Below are 11,950 nucleotides of genomic sequence, written 5' to 3' on the forward strand. Positions count from 1 at the left end.
AGTGCCTTTGTTGGAGCCGACAGTCTGAGTTACTTTGACTTGGACAGTTTTCCTTCCTCTTTCATCTTAGATATGTTCAGATCTGGAAGAGACTCAGAGGTAAAGCTTTGGTGTTCCCTTTGAGGGGATGGGTCATCTGCAAAGTTGTCAGAACCATCCCTCCCCTCAGGGCCATGGCACTTGATAACTTAGTTGGAGATCAGCTTCAGGGTTGAGACACATTGGCTCTGAGGTATGTATTCTGTCTGAGGATAGCTGGAAGCCTATGGAGTCAATGGTGACTTCAGCCTTCGAGGCTTTTGTAAGAGTCCTATCAATGCTGAGGAAAAAGTCACATCCATCCAATTTGGTTCCATATGAACACCTGCAGGACTCTTCTTCTACATCATGTCAGCATATCAAACAGTTACAGTCAGTAACACAAGCTTCTCAGGCTGCATGCTACATTAGCTCACAGTCTGATTAAGAACCTTCTGATCTCTCACCAGAACCAGGTCATAAGAAACAGATATGCAAGTGGAAGCACATAGACTCTTTTACAGAGCCTCTCACTGAAGTCACAGACATAGATGAAGGGAAGGCTCCCCTAGATCCCCCTCGGAAGATGTCACCTTAGGTGAGATGCTTGAATTAATGAAGCAGAAAAGGGGATGGTCTCCCAATAAACCTTCATCAGATGAGTCTGTTTTCCTTGAAGCTTTTGGTTCTGGCTCAACATCATCCTGGGTGATACCAACCAGTGATCCCCTATTGCCCACATGGCTCAATGGGCATGAAATTACCCTGACATGGTGGAACCCATCCCCCAAAAAACTGACAAGATATTGGAAGCACCAGAGGAAAGAAAGCATTGGAGCAAAGTTCCACCAGTGGATGAGATGGTGGTAGTAGCAGCCACTAAAAAGGAACTGTTGGAAGAAAGTGCCTTGGTCCCTCCCACTAACAGGAAGTCTAGGGCTATGAACTAGTTTGCAAAAACAGATGTATGCTTTAGTCATTTTTAAGCTTAGGGTGCTGACTTATTTAACCCAAGTCACTAGATTTAATAGAGACCTGACCAAAGAGCTTTGCAAGTCTCTCACAGGTAACCTGCCAGTGGATATTCAAAAGACCGTGGACTCCTAGCTTTCTACCCTTCAGTCTACTTCCAGCATAGCCATACAACTGCTTTCTAAAGCTGCTGATGGCATGGCTAGAGTAGCAGGTGCGGCATCCCCATGCATTGGCACACCTGGATGCTTCTCTGTGATTTTCCAGAAATCTTTAAGACTTCCTTCTTTTATGCCCCATCTGATGGCTCCAAACTATTTGGACCAAAAGTAAAAGGCACACTAAACTGGAGTCAATGACATGGTAAATATCCCTCTCTCTCTCTCTCTCTCTCTGCAGTGGGAATCTGTTTTTCTACCCCTCAGAAAACCTTCTCTAGGAATCAAAGAGCTGAGAAAAAAATGTGGTTCCCTAAATCACAGATTACTCATCATGGCAGCCCTAGGGACAGGCCTTCTCATAGCACAGGAGGAAATAACTGCAATGAGTGATGCCCTTGAGGCAAAGGCAGACTGCACAACAAGGACTTTTCTGGTCCTTTTACCAAGAAGCCCTTTCAGCTCCCCTGCAGTGTTGCCTAACTGCTGCACTCTGGAGACAGTCAGGGGGAGCTCATCTCTGCACCCACAAGCCTGGCAGAACATAACAGATTACTGTGTGCTAAACAGAGTTTCCAGAGTCTGTTTGATACCCATTTCCTTTCCACCACTAAAGAAAGGAAAGTTCCTGATATTCCACCGAGTCAATAGGAACTAAAAGCAACAGCAGTTTCCAAGCAGCCAAGAAAATGAGTTGTCCAGCCATTCCCCAAAGACCAGTTAGAGTCTTTAATCTACTCAAGGTTCCTTTACTACCCAAGAAAACAGGGGACCTCAGACCCATTTTGGACTTGAATCATTTAAACCAGTATGAGAAACAGACAAAATTCCAGATGGTCACAATTCAGTCCATTTTGGCTCTCTTGAGGAAGGATGATTGGATGCACCACATAGATCTCCAAGATGCATATTGTCATGTAAAGTTACAGAAGCATTCAATGAAAGTCCTCTGTTTCCAGCTGGGATCCAATAATTATCAGTTCAGAGCCCTGCCTTTCAGTCTCACCACAGCCCCCAGCGTGTTTGCCAATATAATTATAGTGGTGGCAGTGCATCTTTGCCTGCTATGGATCTATGTTTCCCATACCTCAACAGATAGCTCCTAACCACTATCTCCAATGACTTATTATCAAATCATCTGGAATTTTTGCTCCATCTGATGGAAGGTATAAGGAATACGGTCAACTTAATCAAAAGTCATCTTACACTAACACAGCAGATAAAATTTATCAGATGCCATCTGTATTCAAGTCTACAGACCGCCAAACTTTCCCATTCCAGAATGCTATCCCTGAGTCATAGCCATCGAAGTTCTACATCACCCTTTTCTGCTGGCAATACTAACTTTTCACCTCATAGTTCTAATGGTTTCTACAGTCCTTATTAATGCCTCATGAGTGGTCCATCAACCAACAGTGACCGCCATGATTGTTCATTGTTTGGACCAACCTTGCTGGGAACTCTTTGCATCCTACCTGAACAAGTGCATTTGTCATGATCCCTCTGCAGGGACAGTCACCAAGGGATACTTGGTCCACTCTTAGCCCCTAGGTCTCCTCTGTGCCTATCCCCACTGCCATTAATGACCAACTTCACACAGAAAGAAAAATGTGCAATGCCAAAAGGATCCTCATTGCTCCCTTTTGCCTCTGACAAATCTGGCTCCCCTTCCTGTGGCCTCTACTAGTGCATCCACCATGGATGCTGGATCATTATCCAAACCTGTTTAGTCATCCATCAGGACTGCCTGCTTTGGACTGGAAATCCATGAAGTTAACCCCTTGATGCCTCCAGTTCTATCATTGGCCAGAGATGCCAGGCTCCCAACTTTGGTTCATCTTTGTTCAGATCATATCAGCATCTCAAAAATAATCTAGTTAGAAGACCTACAATAGCAAATGGAATCCGTTTTTCATTTAGGCTATATCAAAAGGTTTAGATCCCTCCTCTGCTCCTTTTTCTTCCATTTTAGAATTCTTGTCTGCTCTTTTCCACAGTGGCTCTAGTTATTCAACTATCAAAGTGCAAATAGCCATCATTTCAAGTTTCCACACAAGAAAGAATAACAACTCTGCATCTTCCTTAAGGCTTTTCTGAAGGAACCTTTTCTCCTACAGTCACCTGTCAAAGATCCAGTACCTCCCTGGCATATTACTATCATGATAGAGGCATTGACTGAACCACCCTCTGTACGAGCAGCATCAGTTGATTTAAGGCTTCTCTCTTGGAAGATAACTTTTCTGGAGGCTGTTACATCTGCCAGGTGGATTTCAGAGATGCAAGCTCTTTCTTGCAAGCCCCCTCATCTGTTTTTTTTTTTCTTTTTTTCACAAAGACAGAATTTCCTTGAGAACTAATGTTATCTTTTCTCCATAAAGTGGCATCCGAGGATAATCTAAACCAGTCACTATACCTGTCATTTTGATTCCCCAAACTCTCAAACAAAGGTGAGTACACTTTACATATGCTAGGCATTCATTGTCAACTAAGGAACAAGCAATTCAAAAAGTCTGTTCAATTGATGCTTTCTCAAAGCCTAGATTAGAAAAAAGGCAGTTGCTAAGATTACTCTTTTCAGATGGTTATCTAACTACATTTCATTCATTTACAATAAAATAGGAATTGTATCTACAATCTAGACCTGAGAATCATTCCACAAGGGCAATGGCCATGTCAAACGCCATTTCTAGCAGACTACCTACTGATAATGTTTGTTCTGCAGCAGCTTTTTCAACAGTTCCCACTTCTGTATTTCATTATAAACTGGATGCGTAGGCCAGATCATGTTCTTCCTTTGGTCCCATCATTCTCAGGAATGTCCTTCCTTGATACTATCAGGTATAACAGCTTGGGAATCTGTCTCATGGCTGAATTAGATGAAAAAAGGCAACACTGAGTAGGAAAGCTCTGTACTTATCATAACAATACATCAGTGTTGCCTGATTTTATCTGGTTCAAACTCCCACTATCCTGTCCCTTTCCAAATTGACAAAAATGGGCTTCTAGTGACTAGTTAGTTCTCTGGGATACTCAGTCTGAGAACAGTCCTGACACTCTTTGAATCCTACCTTTTTAACTTCAATAAGGTATTAAGGTGAAGTGGAGGTAAGTATAGGGATGGGGGAGCCAGAGCCAGTGCCCTGGAACCCAGAAGCTTTAGAGTAAGTGCTGAGGTCAGATCAGATCGGATTGGACAATCCATGCTTGAACCAGCCTAAAATCAGACAACGTGGTGTCTATCATTATGTTACATACATAATTTTCATTAATTTTTAAAACAAGGGAAGACAAATTCCAAATGATTGATGATAGTATCCTTGAACTTACACACACACATATATATATATATATATGGATTCCTATTACATGAACAAAAGTTCACTACTTCGAACTTGTAATAGGAAGCCTCACGTCTGCGAAAGTTCACTTTAAAAAAAATTAACTTTTGTGCAAGTGCACTTCACCGGAAACACTGCAGCACAGTGGCGGGCATAAAAAACAAGCTATGTCCTCCACTATGGTGCAATAATCATGGACCTTAGCGTTAGGACATGGGTTAGGGTAAGGGGATAGTTACTAAAGTTATCCCCTTACCCTAACCCATGCCCTAACCCTAAGGTTCATGACTATCGCACCATAGTGGAGGACATTGCTATGTCCTTCACTGCACTGCAGTCATCACGGACCTTAGGGTTAGGGCACGGGTCATGGTAATGGGATAGCCCATAGGGCTATCCCCTTACTATGATCCGTGCCCTAACCCTAAGGTCCATGGGTCCTGCACAGAAGTTCAGTACAACACTCGTTCGTTGTACTGAACTTTGTGTAAGTGCACTTTCGATTAAGTGCACTTTCACTGCAGTGAGCATTCCATGCACTATTTCGAATTAGTGAAAATTCGATCTAGTGTATGGAACCCATATATGTGTATATATATATATATATATATATATATATATATATATATATATATATATATAGGTTTACTATTATATCACCAAAACGCACAATGGTGAATAATAATCTGTTCTAAAAAATAAAACGAATTTTAAAATGTAGAATATGAATAATGTCAAACAATAATTAAATGAATATCAAATTCGACTTTTTCAAACTAGTGGTCAGTAAACTAGATATCCTGCAGTAAAATACTTGTTTAGTAAAAAACTTATATCTCTGGTAGCATTTATAGCAGTGCCATAACCTTTTCCAAGCACAGCGATGAAAACTCGTGCTCTCGCAATATCCGCAGTGTGTGTTGTACCGTAAATGCAGATACACTGGAGTTGGTAACAGTCCAGTTTGTAATATAAATTACCACTCCATAGTTCATTTTAATGTTTCAAACACCTGTAAACAGTAGTGAAACCATGAAGTCCATAGTACATTATTAAGTATAAGAAATATTTATTTATTTTATTTATTTTACATTTGTTGTCAGGGCTTGTCTGGCTGGATACATGTCCATTTTCAGCAGAGGCTTGAGGAGAAAAGCTCCACTATATATTAGTAAATAAAACAGCACAGTAAGAGACTAAAATGTAAGTAACTACAGAACTAGTCTAGCAATTTAACAGAAATAAAATACAATGAGGATCCCTAATCCCAAACTCTTTACAGTAGCAGGAATTGTAATGAAAGAAAATAAACAGACAGTAGAGTCTATACAATATTTACAATATTAACAGATATAATAAACATTTTGTGCCAAAGCAAATAGTTTTAAGACCCAGACTTGTACAGTAGAAATGAGAATACAAGGTTTAAATAGAAGGTGAGATAACAGGGTGCAGTAATATATCTAGTGTAAATGAGAAAGTGACATCATAGGAATAATAATATCTATGTGGATGTCAGGAGAGCTGCAGAGGACGAGTAGAAATAATTTATTTTATTTATAACCTAGTACAGATATAGTTGCATTATAACATGTAAAAGATAGCAGCTGAGTAGAAAAGTTATTAGAAGGTGGGTTGGCAAGAGGAAGGATAATAAGTGTATGAGCTGCAATATTCAGAATATGTGCTATAACAGGTTTGATTAAAGAAGTTATGAAGAGATAGTAAGAAAAGATCCAGAAAGGAATAAGTTAGTTGTTACTAAGAAAAGGAAAGTAGGTAGATCCAAGGAGGAAAGGTAATTGATCAGCCAGGTTTAGTGCAGGGGCATAACCACTGTGTTCTAAGAAAACGTTTCAGTTTGTTTTTGAAGAGTGATAATGAGGGAACAGAGGAAAGTTCAGTAGGAAGAAGGTTCCAGGATTTTCCAACAGTATTACAGAAGACAGAGTCTCCAGCCCTGTTGTTAGATTTACAAATATTTACCAGCAGTCTTTGTGAAGATCGTAAGGTCTTAAGATTGTTATATGGGACAATGATGGTGGATAGTATAGGGGTATCCATAGGATGGTAGAGGGTTTTATGGGCCATGATAAGTTGGTGGACTTTAAGCTGATTTTGTAATTCAAACCAAGCTAGTTGCTTTGGGTTGATACAGTGGTGGGTTCTGACAGGGTTTCCAGTGGCAAATCTGGCTATGCTATTGTAGGCACTTTGCAATTTATTAAGGTTGGTTTTAGAGAGGTTAGTGTATATGGGTGAGGCATATAGGAGAGTAGAAATTAGGTGAGTGTGAGCAATAGCGATTCGTGTTGCAGGAGAAAGAAAGGGTTTGATTCTGTAGAGAGAGCCCAGTTTTCTGTTAACAGATTTTAAGGTATTATTAATGTGGGTATCAAAGTTAAGGTTGTTATCTATGGTGATACCAAGTAGTTTGGTAGTTGAGTCTGGGGATATAAGAGTGTTGTTATTGGATGTTACTGTGAGGTTTATTGGGGGGGACTTACTTGTAGGAGTGAAAAGGAGGAGTTTAGTTTTTTTAGGGTTTAGAAGGAGACAACGTTGAGTAAACCATAGTTCAACTGTGTTAAAGACCTTTTGGGTAAGGGAGTAAAGCTCAGGTATGGATGTGGCTGAGCATATAAGTGTTGAATCATCTGCATATTGTATGCATGTAGCTTGGTGAAGGTCGTTGATAAATATAGAAAATAGTAAGGGTCCTAAAATGGACCCTTGGGGGACCCCTATGTTAATGGGTAGATGGGTAGATAAAATATTATGTCAAAGCACTGCTTGTTGTCTGTTTTCTAGATAGGATTGGAACCATTTTATTACAGATGCATCTAGTGACAGGGATTTGAGGATATTTAAAAGTATTTGGTGGTTTACCATATCGAACGCCTTAGACAGATCTATAAAAAGTGCAGATGAAAGCCTATTAAGGTTGCGGTTTTTGTTGATACAGTGGGCGAAGGAAAGAAGGGCAGTAGTAGTGCTGTGTGAGGGTCTGAAACCATGTTGTGAGTTGGAAAGTAGGTTATATTGGATTAGGTGGTCTAGCAATTGTTTATAGATACATTTTTCCATAATTTTAGCTAGGGGAGACAGAAGGGCAATGGGACGGTAGTTGGAGAATTCAGTGGAGTTACCTCCCTTATGAAGGGGAATAATATGGGAGACCTTCCATATGCTTGGGATGTGTCCTTCAGTGATAGTTCTATTAATAAGAATGGAAATGTGGTATGCAATAGAATTGGCTGCCTTTTGTAAGTATTCAGCAGTAATCTTGTCAGCTGAGGGGGTACATGGTTTGAGCTTTTGGATGAGGGTTAGAATGTATGTAGTGGTACAGGTTGGAAGAGAAAAGGAGGGGGTGGGTTAGTGGTGGATATAGGTATGTCCTGAATGGATAGCTGATTAGTAAGATTTTGTATGGAGTCAGTAAAATAGCTATTAAAGGTATTAGCTGTCTGTTTCGGATTATCTTGATCAGTGTCTTCTGGGTGTGGAGTGATGGATTGACCTGGGTGTAATAATTGATTAATACTTGCCCAGAGCTTTTGTGGTTGATTATGGTGGGTCTGTTGGAATTGTAAGTAGTAGTTTGTTTTGTCAGACTGCATCTCAAAAGCGTGTTAAACACCATTGAAATCCAGACATATGTAGAAGTATCCCAGATACCATATTGACAAAATCACCTAAAATGAACAGTGTTTGGCTACAAGTTCTGTAAATCCCCTGCATGTGAACATTTCCCTTTTATTCAATAGCTTCCTAAATGCCTCTTCTCTTTCTTGCAGATCTCTCCGTTTTGGGGAAGGAGGTGGACACATTAGAATCCTTGACACCAGGTCTTCAACATGATTTTGCTCTAACTGAATGGCATGTAATATGCCTGTGATATACAACTTTTTCCTTCCAAGTAGGCTACGTAGACGCTGATGCCACCCCTCAACAGCATTCTGTGATCATGGGAATCCCTTTGTACAGGTATCATGATGATTCCAAAATGCCATTTCAAAAAAGTGGAGGAATTCTCTCGGATGTGTACCCTCTCATCCCATACCTCCTAGGTTTACCAAGAAAACAAGTTTTTTGAAAAATGTGCATAATGGTTGTGCATATCACGCTCAATGGTATTAAAAGTGGGTATGGTATCTTCTAGATTTAAAAAGGCTAAGGCAGGTATCTGTTTACAAAGGAACGAGAATGACCTAATCTGTCCAAACTCAGCTGCTAAGTGCAATTTCTGGATCTGTTGCCATACAATCTGGCAGAAATGGAACCAGCATCCTTTGGCAAGCGATGTATTGGGAAATGTCGTATAATGGCATTGACTGCTCCTTTCTCAAAGTCACTCATTATCATCTTGGGTGTTAATGTTAGGCTGTGTTCCTAACACAAACTTAGCACATTCTTCCAAAAGTAGTCATAACATATTTCACCATTAATAGACCGTAAGCCATATAGTACCGGAATGATCTGGCAGTTTTCACTGTCAGGCATTGGGCAGTGAATGCTGTATATTTGTTTACAGTCAGAGGTAGTTATGGGAAACGTTCCATCGACCATTATAAAGTCTGCATTACACGTCATCTTGAGGTTATTGACAGAAGTGATAACAACAATACTGTGACATGCTCTCTCATCCCCATCATATTTAATTAGAAATGTCCCACCTTTGAGCAGTAACATTTCAGCAGTAAAATCTTTTAAGTTAGAAAAATCCTTGAATGCAGATGTTTTGCCTTTATTCTGTGACCTCACAACAACTTGTTTTAATGCATTTGTGTTCGGTAGGTCAGTAGCAACATCAGTAGATGTGGTCGCCAGAACCTCTGATACAACCTTACAGGGGTCCTCTACACTCTGCCCTGCTCTCCGTTTAATGGCATCTCTTACTCTAATGGACTTTGGCTTCACAAGGTTAAGTGCATGAAAATGAGGGGAAGTTTTCTTCAAAATTTCACCTTCATTACCCCTCCCTGTAATACACCTTCCCTTACACCTCTTGTTTTGTTTAAAAGAGCAACACCAATACTTTCTTTCACCAGACAACTTTTCTAGGTAATAAATATAGCCTTCAGTAATCAACATTTTCCTTCCTTTCTGTGAATTAACAGTGCTGTACACAGCATTTATTGTGCCTGGACCATGACTGTCAGCCACAGTATCATGTACCTGGCAAAACAAGGCCTATTTTCATATTTCCCTGTTCCTGTTGTGTACATTTATTATAACATACACCTGTTATCACGCTTTCACATTGCAATCTACCTTCATAAATATGTTCATGTAAGTTTGGATTTTACATGGCATTACGTAAAATCAATAACGTATGACATTATTAACAGATGGCATTTGTCATTGACCTGCCGGATAACCAATTATATTATGATTAATACATGAACATATCATAGAAAGGGTCCTGACATTGTCTTCAAATTTCTGCACCATAAAACTTTGTCAAGCACTTAACACATTATACGTACCAACTATTCCGCAGGAATGGCTTAATTTTTATTGGCACAGTTGTAATGTAGGCATTGTTTTTCATAGCATAACAGATGAAATTAGCATAGCAGTTCTCTGCTATACAGCATACAGCATTTTACAGTATCTCAGATATAGACTGCATATCCACGTTGTTTACGTTGTAACTTCCACAAGTTCTATGCAGTTTGATGCCTATAAAAGGCTCAGCACTCTATTCACACTCATTTTAACATGGCATAATATGTCATTACATGTGCGACTAGAACTTTTGTTGCTTTCAGTTTACCAAATGCGAATGCATCAGTCCATTCATAATTATTACTTTCGACATTACAATATTCAAGAAATGCATTCGATAACAAAATACTTTCAGATATTTAATTATTGATCAAGTACTACTCGGTTATAGAATAGTAAAGCTATATATATATATATATATATATATATATATATATATATATATATATATGTATGTATATAGATATATATATAAAAACACACATACATATATATATATATATATATATATATATATATACACACACACACACACACATATATATATATATATATATATATATATATATACACACAAACACACAAACACACACACATGTATATTTATATATATTTATATGTTTACTATCAAAATGTTGAACAACACAAAATATTGGAGTTGTTTCTTCCACTCATATGGTTGAATTTGTGAACACTGATTTTACCATATGTTGAAAATGTTAAAAATGACATTCGACATTGGATCCAGTTTGACTGTTCCTTTAAAATCACCATTCAACTCAGTGGCAATTTTAAAGGAACCAATCACTTCATTTCTTTCAATTTAATGAACTCTGAAGGTTTTGGTTTGCTGTCTTTACTCATTACCCATGTGATTACGAGATTCCAAAACTTGCGTAACTGTCATTCAACATTTTGATAGTAAACCTATACATATATATATATATATATATATCTACACATATATACATTCACACGGTACTTACATGTTATCACAACCAATTTCCAAAGTCATATAATTCGTTGTGTTAGTGCGAAAACAGGTACGTCACCTTTGAATGGGGTGTGTAATGAAGTAAGCAGTAGTGTGCCACATCAAGTATGAGGCAGCAGGAGGAATAATGGTGATCTTTCGTACTCCTCCGTGGTGCACCTCATGTCTTTTGTGAACTCCACAGTGGCACTTTGCTGTACAAATCCTGCATTCCAGGTTACCGATCATAACTCTTTATAGTACCTGGGGTTGTATGGGTGCAAACAGGTCACAAAAGGGGTTTTACTGCTTTTTAAGCCAGGAAAACATTTACCAACTGCTCGTCATGCACAGCGAGTACATATCATTACATAAAAAAAAACGCAGGGACTGATTTGTGTAAACAACTGCAAAGTCAGCTACATTTTTTAACTAACTGATTCAGAGTTTCGATTGAATTAACGTGCCATCTGAGAGACCAGATGGTAACAGGTGTGGATATCAACTGATCATATACCTGCAAACAGATTTCAAAATAAGGGAGTCACTTTCTCTCAACAAGCCATGTTCCTGACTCCTTCTCTTGTTGGAAACATCGTGACTTTCATGACTTGTAACATTAAGGATGTCTGAAAAGCAACAGTCAGCTGTATAGGTTGGGAAAGGACGCTACCAGGGAACAGGAATTTTTCCTTTATTCGTCTTCCTGTGTGAAAAACAATCTGCCACAATACTAAGTAAGAGTTTACACACCCCTTGTTAGGTTAAGTGACACGATTTCTTCAAAGCTGTGCAAATTATGGAACTTCTGACATGATTTCTTCAAAACTGTAGAAATTATGGAACCTCGGATATCTGGTTGTGATAATACGCAAGTACCATTTACATATATACATATGTGTGGTTGTGTGTGTGTGTGTGTGTGTGTGTGTGTGTGTGTGTGTGTGTGTGTGTGTGAGTGTGTATGTGTATATACA

This window comes from Protopterus annectens, chromosome 15.part0, assembly GCF_019279795.1.
Source record: "Protopterus annectens isolate FY-2018-M chromosome 15.part0, PAN1.0, whole genome shotgun sequence".
Lineage (NCBI taxonomy): Eukaryota > Metazoa > Chordata > Ceratodontiformes > Protopteridae > Protopterus > Protopterus annectens.